Raw genomic sequence first — 13,847 nt, 5'->3', positions numbered from 1 at the left:
ATCACCGCACTCATAAGGGCGCGGTGTTCTTCAACGATGGAAGCGTTCTTTAACGCTGTCAACAAAGCGTTTGGCACCTCTGGCTTGACAGAGGTCGCCGGTGGAACAGGCGCACCTCCTTCTGTCAAAGAAGGTTTTCTGCCTGATTCTGGAGCCTTGACGGTCTCCGGCACTGTGTACGGATGGGAGTCGAATTCAAGCCGACCCCCACCGACAGTACCCGTGGCGGTCCCCTCCCCCGTGTGGCCGGACGTTGGGATTTGTCCCTCTGGCGCCGCTTGAATGGTCTTCCCGGCCCCTCCTTTGCCTGGACCCATTAGGAACGAAACTTCGGCGTCGTCCGCATGTTTGGGGGAGGTGGCCGTCGGGGGAGTTCCGCTGTCCATCACGTCCGAACCTAGTGAATCCTCCAACGGGGACTGCTCGGCACGGGACTTGGCCGGGCTACAATATGTGTGGCACAATACAATCAGCATTACGCGATAATGAGGTCGGATATATTAATATATTCGGATTTTGTGTACTCACGATTTAACCACAGGCTGGACCCTGGGATCCCACTCCAGGCTGCTGTCGGTGGCAGTGGAGGAATCGTCTACGGCGGAGGTTTTCCCCCTCTTAGACAGCTTGGCCTCCAAGTGCTTGGAGGCCGTCCTTTTATTCTCCCCTTTGCTGGGGGGGATTGTCTTTCCTCCTTTTCCTCGTCTTCTTCGGAGGAAGAGCGGGCCTCTGAGCCTTCAGACATTTTGTCCGAGACACCCCTGCGACGAAGGCCTACCCTGGTCTCTTTGGCCTTCTTCTCGGCTTTCTTCTCAGGCGCCTTGTATGGCGCCGGGACCATCATCTTCGTTAGGAGTTGGTCGGCTTGCTCTTCTGGCAGCGGGTCCGGACAATAGATCCGCTCCGCTTGCTTCATCCAGCCCTGGGAGAATGGTCGAAGAATATGTTAAGCATTATCTTTAAGATACGCGGCTGAAGCGTACGATCGGTTAAATATCTGAAAACTTACCGAACTTGTGGGACGGGACAGTTTGTACCCACGATCCTCGGCCGAGTCCGGCCACGATTTTCCGGACTTGAAGAGCATCTTCTAGATATCTTCGTGCGTTGTGCCGAAGAGCCCCGTTAGGGTCTAGTGCTTAGCTGTATCAAATTCCCATAAATTGCAAGCCCTGCGTCGGCATGGGAGAATCCGGCGAACCAACATCACTTGGACTATGTCGACAAGTTTGATGTTCTTATCTCCCATGCTCTTGACGCGCGCCTGGAGCATTTCCAGTTCGTCTGGTGAAGACCAGTCTAGGCCCTTCTTGGGGCAGGACATAAGCTACAACGGGGCTCCGGATCTGAATCCGGGAGCCGCGGCCATTCTGCGCCGTGTGGCTCGGTGACGTAGAACCATTGTTGCTGCCACCCTTTGACAGAATCGTTAAATGTACCTCATGGCCATGTGACGATGGGCATCTTGCTCACCATGGCTCCTCCAGACTCGGCATGCTCGCCACCCACAACCTTGGGCTTCACATTGAAGATCTTCAGCCACAACCCGAAGTGTGGAAAGATGCGGAGGAAGGCCTCACACACGACAATGAACATCGAAATGTTGAGGAAAGAATTGGGGGATAGATCATGGAAATCAATCCCATAATAATACATGATGCCGCGAACGAATGGGTGGAGGGGAAACCCCAACCCGCGGATAAAGTGAGGGAGGAATACGACCCTCTCGTGGGGTTCCAGGGTAGGGACGACATGTCCCGCCATCGGGAGATGATGCCCAATCTTTTTGGCTAGATACCCGGCCTCCCGAAGTTTCTTGACATCCTTCTCCCGGACAGTGGAGGCCATTCACTTGCCTCCAGCTCCGGATCTGGACATTCTTGGAGTGCTCTTGCGGGCAGGGAAGGTGAAGGCTTGAGCGTTGGAGCTCAAGAATGGACGAGTAGAGGGAGAAGGCGTGGGTGAGAGAAGGAAATCCATGTCCCTTTATAAAGGCAGGTCACGTGCCTCCCCACATGCCCTAAAAATTGCTTATTCCCCAAGTGCCGTGCTAATGACTCGCTTGGGTTACCCATGCCCGTATTGATGAGGATCCCATGGTAGGGGGACGCGATCTCTACTTCGACAAGACGTGCCAATGAAGCCGCCTCGTGAAACGTGTCATGGCAGGCTGATAAAATGGTTCGAATAGTAACCGAACCGTGGTGTGATGTCACACTATGAATAAACTGTCAGCAGATTAGATCTGTGAAATATTATACTCTCTACGGGGGTATGTGGAATTTGTTTTTGCAGAGCCGGACACGATTCTTGTGTTCAAGATCTACTTTGGAGTATTCAAAGAAGGAACCCGCCTTGCAATGCCGAAGACAATCTGCGCGCTGGACTCAATCGTCATTGAAGCCTGGTTCATGGGTTACTGAGGGAGTCCTGGATTAAGGGGTCCTCGGACACCTGGACTATATACTTTAGCCGGATAGTTGGACTATGAAGATACAAGATAGATGACTTAGTCCCGTGTCCGGATGGGACTCTCCTTTGCGTGGAAGGCAAGCTCGGCAATTCGGATATGTAGATTTCCTTCTCTGTAACCGACCATGTGTAACCCTAGCCCCCTCCGGTGTCTATATAAACCAAAGGGTTTAGTCCATAGAAGGGGGCTAGGTTTACATAGATTCGGTTTATAGAGAAGGAGATCTACATCCGAATCACCAAGCTTGCCTTCCACGCCAAGGAGAGTCCCATCCGGACACGGGACAAAGTCTTCAATCTTGTATCTTCATAGTCCAATAGTCCGGCCAAAGTATATAGTCCGGCTGTTCGGATACCCCCTTATCTAGGACTCCCTCAGTAGCCCCTGAACCAGGCTTCAATGACGATGAGTCCGGCGCGTAGATTGTCTTCGGCATTGCGAGGCGGGTTCCATATCCGAATACTTCAAGATAAATTCCGAACACAAGGAACGTGTCCGGCTCTATAATATAAATCCCATATACCACCATAGAGAGAATAATAATCCACAAATCTGATCTGCTTGACAACTCTTTGTAGTGTGACATCACGCCATGGCTCGATAATTACTTGAACCAGTTTTTACAACCTGCTTCCGCACATATTGCGAGGTAGTTTGTTTGGCACGTCTTCTCAAAGCAGAGATCGTGTCCCCTTATCGCAGGATCCTCTTCAATAGGGGCGTGGGTAACCCAACCGCACCATCAATTACAGTAAGTGGGGAACAAGCAGGTTCCATTAGGCAAGCAGGGAGGCATAAAGTTTCATCGCCTCTATAAAGGGGAAAGGCCTCCTCCTTTCTACCCACGCCTTCTTCTCCTTCTGCTCGCCCCTTTCCTTTCACCCGAGCCCTAGCGCCCAAGCATTCATCTTCCCCACCAACAAAGGTCCTCCGAAAATGTCTGGATCCGGAGCAGGAGGCAAGTGGATGGCCTCCTCCATCGAAGAGAAGGATATCAAAAAGCTGCGGGCGGCCGGATATCTGGCAAAGAAAATCGGCCACCATCTTCCAACGGCGGGACAGATTGTCCCTACTCCGGAGCCCCATGAGAGAGTCGTTTTCCTCCCCCATTTCATCCGCGGGCTTGGGTTTCCCCTTCACCCTTTTGTTCGCGGCATCATGTATTACTACGGGATTGATTTTCACGATCTATCCCCCAATTCCTTCCTCAACGTCTCGACGTTTATCATCGTGTGCAAGGCCTTTCTCCGCATCTCGCCACACTTTGGGCTATGGCTCAAGATCTTCAAAGTGAAGCCCAAAGTGGTAAATGGCGAACATGCCGAGTGCGAAGGCGCCATGGTGAGCAGGATGCCCAAGGTCACATGGCCGATGGGTACTTTCAACGACTCCGTCAAGGAGTGGCAACAACAGTGGTTCTATATCACTGAGCCGTGCGGCAAAAAGTGGGCCGCTGCTCCTGAGTTTCGATCTGGAGCCCCTTTGCGGCTCACGTCCTGGCCCAAGAAGGGCGTGAACTGGTCATTGTCCAACGAACTGTCAGTGATCCAGGCGGCATCAAAGGTATGGAGGACAAGGCCATCAGGCTTGTTGACGTGGTCCAAGTGATGCTGGTCCGCCTGATCCTTCCTTGTCAGCACAGAGGCTGTGATTTGTGGGAGTATGACCTGACCAAGAACCAGACCCTGCGGGAGCTTTTCGGCTCCTCACACAAGGACATCTAGAAAGTGCTCTTCAAGTCTGACAAACCATGGCTGGACTCTGCCTCAGACCGCGGGTACCAACTATCCCATCCCGCTAGTCCGATAAGTCGCCATTATGTCTTGGCTATCCATATGTTTCATTGATATGTCCCGAGGGAGATGTTTTTTAACATTCTTTTCCACGATCACCTCAGGGACGGACGAACAAGGCAGAGCGGATTTACTGTCCGGCCCCGCTGCCGGAAGAACCGGCGGGACCTCTTCTGACAAAGATGCTGGTCCCAGCGCCTTACGAGGCGCCGAAGAAAGAGGCCGACAAAAAGGCCAAGGAGACCAGGAGCGGTCTCCGTCGTCGCGGTGCTTCGGACACGAAGTCCGAAGATTCTAGTGACCATCCCTCCTCTAGCGAGGACGAGGAGGAGGAAGAGGGCGAGGGAGAGGGAGAGGATGAGGAGGAAGAAGAGCTCGAGTCCCCTATGAGGGGGAGGAAGAAAAGGACGGCCTCCTCATCCTTAGAGGCAGATTCGCCTAAGAGGGGAAGAACATCCATCCCTGAGGCGTCCACCACGGCTACCGATAGCAGCCCGGAGGGGGATCCCAGGGCCCAGCCCCTAGTAAACTCGTAAGTGCATGAAATCCTAACACATTCACGCATCCCAATTCTTTATTAGAATGTAGTATTTTGATTTGCATCGTACTTTTTACAGTCCGGCGAGGTCTCCTGCCCAACAGGCCTCATCGGAGGACTCGTTGAGCTCCGATGCCTTGGAGAGCGAGACACCTCCCAGGACCCCTTCCCCAAAGCCTGGTTGTGACACCAAGGTGTCGTCCAAAAAGGACCTGAGCCAGGGGGGCGTACCTCGGGGGCCGGACACGTGGGAGCGGCGGTTCCCATGAACGTCGACGGCGGGGGCGATCGTGAATTCGGCCCACAGCCGGACACAATCCCGGAGACCCTTAAGGCTCCGGGGTCAGGCAGGCAGCCCCTCTTGATTGGAGGGGGCGATCCTGCTCCACCTACAACCTCCGTCCAACCAAAGGTGTCGGGCGGTCTATCGACAACATTGGAGAGTGCGTCTATCATTGATGAACACTGCGCCCCTACGGGCGTGGTGATAGAAAAGATTCAGGCTACCGAGAGCGGGCTGAATGAATCCTGCATCAACCTTATAAAAGGCTTGGAGGTATGTTTTTAGGAAATGTTAGTAGATTGTCATAGTATAGATGGCAGCCCCTGATGCACTGTTTGGAGAGGACAGGAACCGGACAGGGGATCAAAGCTCTGTCCGCAGGAGACTCAGCTAAGGACATAGATTTGTTGAATTATGAATCAGGTGTCTGCAACGACTGCCTCCTCTCATACTGCAGAGGTGTCCGGACTCAAGCAGAGTCTGGAGCGGGCCGAAGAGGAACTCGGACGAGTGAAGAAGCAGCTGGAGGATAAACAAGGTATGTTTTGAAACATTTAGTAAGCTTTAGCACAAGTAAGTAGTTGTGCATATCTTAAAGCATATATATCACGCACTCCAGGGGCAGATGCCGAAATTGAGGCGCTCCAAAAGGCTGTTGCTTTGGCCGACAAGAAAGCGGCCGCGGAGCAGGCTCTCCGTGAAAAACACGAGGCAATGGTCGTGGAAGCTGAGCGAGAGCTTCAGGAAGCCGTAAAGAAAAGCGAGAGTTTGGAGAAGAGTCTATCATTGAAAGAATCAGAACTCGCCCAAGCTCTCCAGACCGCAAATGATGCTCGGGAGGAAGCCCACGCTACTCTGAAGGATATCCAGGAGGCACGGAAGATTGCGGCTGGTAAGTGTGTTTTCTTATTCAAAGCACCTTACGCCTTCACAGGGAAGATTCATGGTGACCCATTGAATCCTAATTTTTCCAGGGGCATTTGCAGATCTGCCACACAGCATATCTGATGCTGCCCAATTCTACCGAGCTGAGAAGAAGGAAACTGCAGAGAAGCTCTTCTGGTAGCAGTATTTGACGCCGAATTATCTAGTGCCATTTGTCGACCAGCTGAAACAGCCGATCGAACTGCATCAGGCGACCGAACTAGCCATGAAGGATTTGGTTATCCGGCTATGGCCTACCGACCCCATATCGAGCAGTTTCTTTGGGCTCGTGAAGCAAATTGTGGATGCTTGCCCTTGGCTGGATGTCATTAAGCGGTCGGCTTGCATAGAAGGGGCACGAATGGCATTCGCCCGTGTGAAAGTGCATTGGAGGAAGCTTGATGCTGAGAAGGTGATGACCGAAGGGCCGCCGGAGGGGAAGGAGCACCGCAAGCCTGAATTATATTATGATGGCGTCCTGAAAGGGGCCTGCCTCATGGCTGAGCAATGTGCGAAAGACATTATTTTTCCTTGAAAGCAGTTGTGCTATCCTTTGTAAGGCGAAACAGAGTCACTTATATATATGTGTCTATTATGTGTAAATTTTATTCTTGCGCGGCCGTTTAATATGTTAGTCTTGAGAGTTGGCCAGTCGTCGGCTTTTGCCCCAACGTAGGAATTACGGGGGTGTTCGGGATACACCTAAACACTCTTTATCCCATTCTCGGGTCCATGAAGGAGGTGTTCAGCACAACGAACCAGGCAATCGGACTATAGGGCTTTATTACTCTCACTTAGCCATAGGAATTCGAGTATGGGAGGCGCAACCCCTGGTGTTAGGAAGACCACACGAGGGGCTCTAATAGCGCCTAATCGATGGACCGATCCTTCGCACTCTGCATTTTATTATGGCATTATGCGGAATAAATCCTTCAAGATTGTACAACCTCTCGAACAGCTGACCAGCTCTCGCCTTATCATGACAGTCGGTTTTCGGCTTTCTCTACTAAGGTGTTCGTCCGGAAGAACCGGGACACAATTGCAGTAATTCTCCCAGCGCTACCTTAGCCGATATTGCGGAATGTAAGGTACCAAAACATGGGAGCCGGGCAAACCCAACCAATGACCCAAGACATCATTCGGAGCTGATGCATATAATGCTATAAGTTCGGGGTGCCGAACAACCAAGAAGGTGTTCGGACTTTAGTCGTTGTAGTACGGGTGCAATGAAGCCCCTAGCGTTTAAAGGCTTAACACGATGTTCGGATGCCGTTATGACAAAATGTCATTGAGAAATAATAGCAGATAAGCATTAAATGACTCTACATGCTGTATTTAAGTAATACGTCTATGCGTATGAGTACAGGGCATGTTAGAAAAGAGAGGCATGATGGCAGAACCTGTTGGGACCGGGCGGTGGGGAGTTGTGCGCGAGTCCGGAGGAGTATCCGAATTGTATTCAGGTGGGGTGTAGATTCCCCCTGTGTGCGTCCGAGCGGATTCCAAGTCGCCGGTCCAGTTGTGCGTGAAGGCGGACCTGCAAATAATGCTAAAAGGCGTGTGTGAGCAGTGGCTAAGCCGTGGGATGTGACCCGTCCAGCTTATGCTGGAGGATCTGTATGAGCTATGCTCAGGCTGGGGTATCATGAAGTAGTTCGGACTTCTTTGTCGGTGTCTGGGAGTTCGGTTGTCGAATCTAAGTTCGATTGAAAAAACCGTGACTCGCTGCTTCTGCTAATAAAGTAGCTGAATACTCTTTGGCGCCGAGGCGAAGCTCGATCTTGCCCGCAATTGTGACTACATCACGTGGGTCTTGTTTGTTTTTTAAATTGTCGTGAGCATTGGGTGATAATGCGTTGAGTCGTAGTGTCTCCTGGCGGTGCTGAATAGCTACTGCCTAGAGGTGTAATGCCGAAAGTTAGCGCTTTGATATGGCAATTTTGGGTGGTCCGAAGACCATCTCCAGAGTGGCAGGGCCTAAGTGGCTTTCGCGCCTAGTGATGACACTCGAAGATGAGTTTTTTGGTGGGTCTAATCCATCCCTAGACTTGATAATCTGGGCTTCTTGCCCTGGGACCTCTTCATGCTCCTTCCGGCGTCGGCCTGCCGACCTGTTTAAAGACCCAGCATTCTCTGTTGGTATGATTGGCTGTCGCTCCTGGTGTACCATGTATTTGACATGGGCGGTCAAGTATGCGGTTCAGGCCGGAGGGACCCGAATTAAGATGTTGAAGCCTCTTCTCCCGCTCAGCGGGTGGTGGACTACGGGCTCCTGTGCTGATCGCCGTTTCCTGGGCGTCATTCTTTGTCTTGGGACGCTTATATTTGTTGCACCGAGGTTTGCGGACCCTGTTCTTGTCTGCGGATGCGCCCGGGGTGCTTGCTATGTTGCTGTTTGGTATGTAATGCTGGTCTTGCACGCAGCCCATTGCCGCAGTTTGCTATCGGCGGGGTGTAGGCCTCCGTTTGATGTTTAGTGCCGCCTCCTCGAATTGAGGTAGTAGCCTGCGCTTTGGGTTATATTTTGTTTGGCGCTTGAGTCCGTATTCCTCGGCTGACCGGGCCTTAGTCCATCTGTCTGCGAGCAGATCCTGATCAACTTGGAGCTGCTGCTGTTTCTTTTTTAGGCTTCTTGCAGTGGCTATAAGCCGGCGCTTGAAGCGCTCCTGCTCTATGGGATCCTCTGGTATGCCGAATTCGTCATCACCGAGGCGCACCTCGTCTTTGGAGGGAGGCATATAGTTATCGTCCTCCAAGTATCCATCTGTCGCTTGTTCGTCTGGGCTTACCTGCCTGTGTTCCTGTTCGTCTTGCTCGAAGGTGGGTTGATCAGGATTGTACTCCTCTTCGGCACCATCTGGATTTTCTTCTCCCGTGTCGGTGTTGATGTGGCGGGGCTTGGAGCGGCGCCGATGACACCCATGCTTTGATTTCTTCCCCGAGGGGTTATCTCCTGTTGCCTCATCGCCATTGGTTTCTTTGGGAGTATCCACCGTATATATATCATATGAAGAGGTGGCAGTCCAATGCACTGTGGGCGGTGGTTCCTGTTCTTCTCCCACATCGTCGTCTATACCGTTGATGTCTTCGAAATCAAAGTTAAGCACATCGGCCAAGTCATCGACCGTTGCTATTAAGTGGGTGGTGGGTGAGTAACGAATTTCTTTGTCGCCAGCTTCCCACTCGAGCCGGACATAGTTCGGCCAGGAGTCTCCTGACAGAGAGAGAGAGAGAGACCTTAATAAATCTAGCACATCTCCGAAGGGTGAGTGCTGAAAGATATCCGCGGCGGCGAACTCCATAACCGGAGCCCAGTTAGATTCGATGGGAACGGATGCGCGCGGTCCGGAACCTACGGCCGGAGACAAGTCCGGGGGTCCGAAGATATAGATTTCCTTAGGAGAGGAGTCTGTGTTCGGCTCCAACACCGATCAGTGTGCGGCCTCCAGGGCGGGGTCCATCCACCCGTCCTTGGAAGGCACGGCTTTCTCTGGAACGAAGTCCGGAGCTGTAGCAGGTGCGATGTTCCGAATACTGTCCGACTGCCGATCTAGGTCATGCACGTCGTGATCATTCGGCTCTCCTGACATGGGCCTGAATCCATCGAAGATCAAGTCTCCGCGGATGTCGTCAGTGTAGTTTAGGTTTCCAAACCTGACCTGATGGCCAGGGGCATAGCTATCGATCTGCTCTAGGTGGCCAAGCGAGTTGGCCCGCAATGCGAAGCCGCCGAACACGAAGATCTGTCCCGGGAGAAAAGTCTCACCCAGGGCGGCGTGGTTGAAGGTTGGAGAAGCCATCTAGCCTTACAGCAACGACACAGAGGAACTCTCAATGAAAGCACCAATGTCGGTGTCAAAACCGGCGGATCTCGGGTAGGGGGTCCCGAACTGTGCGTCTAAGGCTAATGGTAACAGGAGGCTGGGGACACGATGTTTACCCAGGTTCGGGCCCTCCCGGTGGAGGTAATACCCTACTTCCTGCTTGATTGATCTTGATGATACTCATATCATCAAGATCAATCATATCATCAAGATCAATCAAGCAGGAAGTAGGGTATTACCTCCACCGGGAGGGCCCGAACCTGGGTAAACATCGTGTCCCCAGCCTCCTGTTACCATTAGCCTTAGACGCACAGTTCGGGACCCCCTACCCGAGATCCGCCGGTTTTGACACCGACAACCACCACCTGGAATCACTGCCTCACCGAGGCCGGGCTCAACCTTGAGATGATTGGGGCAGATTTCGGCCACCGCTGAATCGCTCCGCTGCACAACGAGAGGAGGCCGGCCTTGGATTTCAGGAATGCAGCCGACATCATGAGGCTCCGCCCTGGCCCGAAGCACAATTTCACGGTGATGGGGCATGCCTGGTATTGCCACAAGCTCTTCCAGCTCGACGTGTTTGTCGATGGAAGGGTGGAGAGGACCAGCAAGGCCATGAAGTCTGGCAAGGCCATTAAGGGGCCCTTAGTCGGGATGCTGGCGGGAGTGGTCCCACTGAGCAACAACTCCCGCCACTCCGACATCCTCAACATGATGCCGGTCTTAAACGCGCACGGTCTCGACCCGGACTGGGTCGAGCCCCCAGCACACGTGGTGCAGGAGTTCTTCGACACCCTGGTGGAGGAGGTCGACCATGATGATCCGCTGCTCATCCAGGACACCACCCAGGAGGAACTGAACTACATCGCCGCCAGGGTGGCGGAGACAGAGCTTGCCAGGGTAGTCGGCAACGCCGGCGGCATGGAGAACGAGGCCGTCGTGGCCGCAGAGGAGGAGGAGCTTGCCTGGTGGGTGAAGTCTGCCAGGGAAGGCAGTGGTGTCGGTCCTCGAGGCCCCCCTTGTCGAAGATGTGGCCAAGGAGTCGGCCGAAGAAGAGGCCGAAGCTGATGAACCTCCGGCCATGGAGAAAAAGCGTGTCCTGCGGCGGGCCAGCTCTGGCGAGCCGGTCCGGTCCGGCAAGGCCGAGCGGTGGCAAGGGGCCCAGGGGGAGGCCGTGCGCGAGACGAGGGCCGCGGCAGCGAGGAAGAAGGCTGCGGTGGCAAAGAAGAAGACGACTGCCTCTTCTTCATCCAAGCACTACCGTACTTCTTTGCCTTCCCCTCCTCCCGCAGATGCCGACACGGAGGTCTCCTTCGACTTTTCGTCCCTCAGCCCAAGGAGGAAAAGGAAGGCAACGGAAGAGGAGGCGGAGGACGAGTAAGCATCTTTCCCCCCGTCATTTCCGCCCTTCCGAACCGTGGTGCTTTTCTTGATTTGTCTTTGTCCTGGCAGGGATGCGGAGACACTGGCCCAGTGGGCGAAGAGGGCCAAGGCCTCGACAGGCAGCCAACCCCCGGCGGGCACCTCAAATGCGCCGCTAGTGGTGGAGAGCAGCCCGGACAGCAGCCCCCGGTGCAGCCCCCGACTCAGCCCCTAGCGTGCGTTCACCACTCACTCCTCGTCAACATATGCCAGGGGGTGATTCTTTTGGCACTGACCTTGCCGTGGTTGCAGGAGAAAGACGGCAGCAGGAGGAGCCACTAAGGGCCACCCCAACACGCCGCCCCCATCTACCACGCTGCCCTGGGGGCGTCCCCTGCAAGGGCGCCGAGCACCGAGCCCATGCGCACGGTGGAGGAGGAGGCGAACTTGGGTGCTGGCGGTCCCGTCTCGGCACCAGATGCTGGTGGGAAGGGAGACACTTCTTCCCAGCCCGGCATGAGTAAGTTTATTTGCCTTCTGTCCCTGCTTGTTTCTTTTCTTCTCTCCTTTTTTTGGTCCTTGGTTCGGCTCTACCTTACGCTCCACGCTGGCATCTAGGCGCTCCCCTGGCGAACCAGGAGACCACCGACACCATCATCGAGGAGGTCGCCAAGGATGCTGAGGCCGAGGCCACCAAGATCGCCGCCGAGGAAGCCGCCAAGGATGCTGAGGATGCCACCATGAGGCTAGCCGGGGAGACCGACAAGGCTGCTGCCGAGGAGGCCGGCAAGGGGCCTGCCGGGGATGCCGGCAGGGCTGCTGTCGAGAAGGAGGCTGGCAAGGGGCCCACCGAAGAAGCCGGCAAGGCCGTTGCCAAGGAGGAGGCGGTCGAGAATCAACCATCCTCCTCCGCCGCCTCCGGCTTAGGCAGGTACTTGAAGGTAGGCTACAACTTGTTCGTCCACCTTCCGAGGACGGTGAGCACCGAAGCGCTCATGGAAGGAGAGGTGTTCGACGACGAGGTGCTCGCCGCCCCGGGCTTGAGGTTGTTGACGAGCCGACCGCCGGTGGCGGTTCCCAAGAAGAGCGGCTCCTCCGGGCCATGAGCGTCAGCTTCAACAAGCTCCAGGCACTCCACCGCGCCCGTCTGGACAAGGCGAAGTCCAAGGAGGCAGTGGCGAACAAGGCGAAGGCAGACCTCGAGGAACGCGTCGCCGAGGTGCAGCCTGGTTCCGCCAGGCTCATGAGGAGCTGAGGGTTGCCCAGGATCAGCTGGTCGAGCGCCAACAGGAGCTCATCTTCAAGCATGCCGACATTGAGAAGGCCCAGGAGACGGCGAGGGCTCAGGCCGACAAGGACGAGGCCATCCATCACCAACGCGAGGCCGCACTAAACTCCCAGGAGGAGGATCTTGCCGCTCGCGAGGAGAGGCTTGCCACAACACTCCGTGGGATGGATGAGGAGGTGGAGAAGCTTGTCGCGCAGTGGACCCAGGGGCTGGAGTAGAAGCACAAAGAAGAACTCAATGCCCAAGCCCGGGCCCATGACGACAAGGTGAAGGCGGAGCAGGATGGCCTAAAGACCCTGAGCCCTAGAGCTGGCGAAGGAGAAGGACACACTCAATGGGGCTCTGGTCGTGGCGCAGGCCGCGGTCCTCGGCAAGGGTGAGCTGCTCTCCACGACCAATGACATCGTCAAGGACCTGAGGCTTAAGCTGGAGGCCCTTGAGGGGACGCTGTTGGAGGTAAAGGCCCGGTAGGGGATCCTGACCAAATGCATGGCGAAGGACACGCAGCTTCGGGCGAATGACGCTGCCAACCACGAAGATTACATGAAGGGCGAAAACCTCTGGATCAGCCACCTCGTCGATGTCGCCAATAGGATCACCAAGCAGCTGGCTGACATGGGGATGCCGGACGTGAGGTACACCCCAGAGCCAAACGTTGTTGGGGAACGTAGTAATTTCAAAAATTTCCTACGCACACGCAAGATCATGGTGATGCATAGCAACGAGAGGGGAGAGTGTTGTCCACGTACCCTCGTAGACCGTAAGCGGAAGCGTTATGACAATGCGGTTGATGTAGTCGTACGTCTTCACGATCTGACCGATCCAAGCATCGAACGTACGGCACCTTCGAGTTCAGCACACGTTCAGCTCGATGACGATCCCCGGACACCGATCCAGCTGGGTTTCGGGGATGAGTTCTGTCAGCACGACGGCGTGGTGACGATGATGATGTTCTACCGACGCAGGGCTTCGCCTAAGCACCGCAACAATATGACCGAGGTGGAATATGGTGGAGGGGGCACCGCACACGGCTAAGGAACGATCACGAAGATCAACTTGTGTGTCATGGGGTGCCCCTGCCCCCGTATATAAAGGAGCCAAGGGGGAGGGGGCGGCCGGCCAAGGAGGGCGCGCCAAGGAGGAGTCCTACTCCCACCGGGAGTAGGATTCCCCCCTTCCAAGTAGTAGGAGTAGGAGTCAAGGAAAGGGGGAAGAGAAGAGAAGGAAGGAGGGGGCGCAGCCCCTGCCCCTAGTCCAATTCGGACTAGGCCTTGGGGGGGCGCCCAACCTCTCCTCTCTCTTTCCTCTAAAGCCCAATAAGGCCCATATACTCCTCGGCGAATTCCCGTAACTCTCCGGTAC

Source organism: Triticum dicoccoides, chromosome 2B (assembly GCF_002162155.2).
Source record: "Triticum dicoccoides isolate Atlit2015 ecotype Zavitan chromosome 2B, WEW_v2.0, whole genome shotgun sequence".
NCBI lineage: Eukaryota > Viridiplantae > Streptophyta > Magnoliopsida > Poales > Poaceae > Triticum > Triticum dicoccoides.
Note: the sequence above shows the minus strand (reverse complement) of the source record.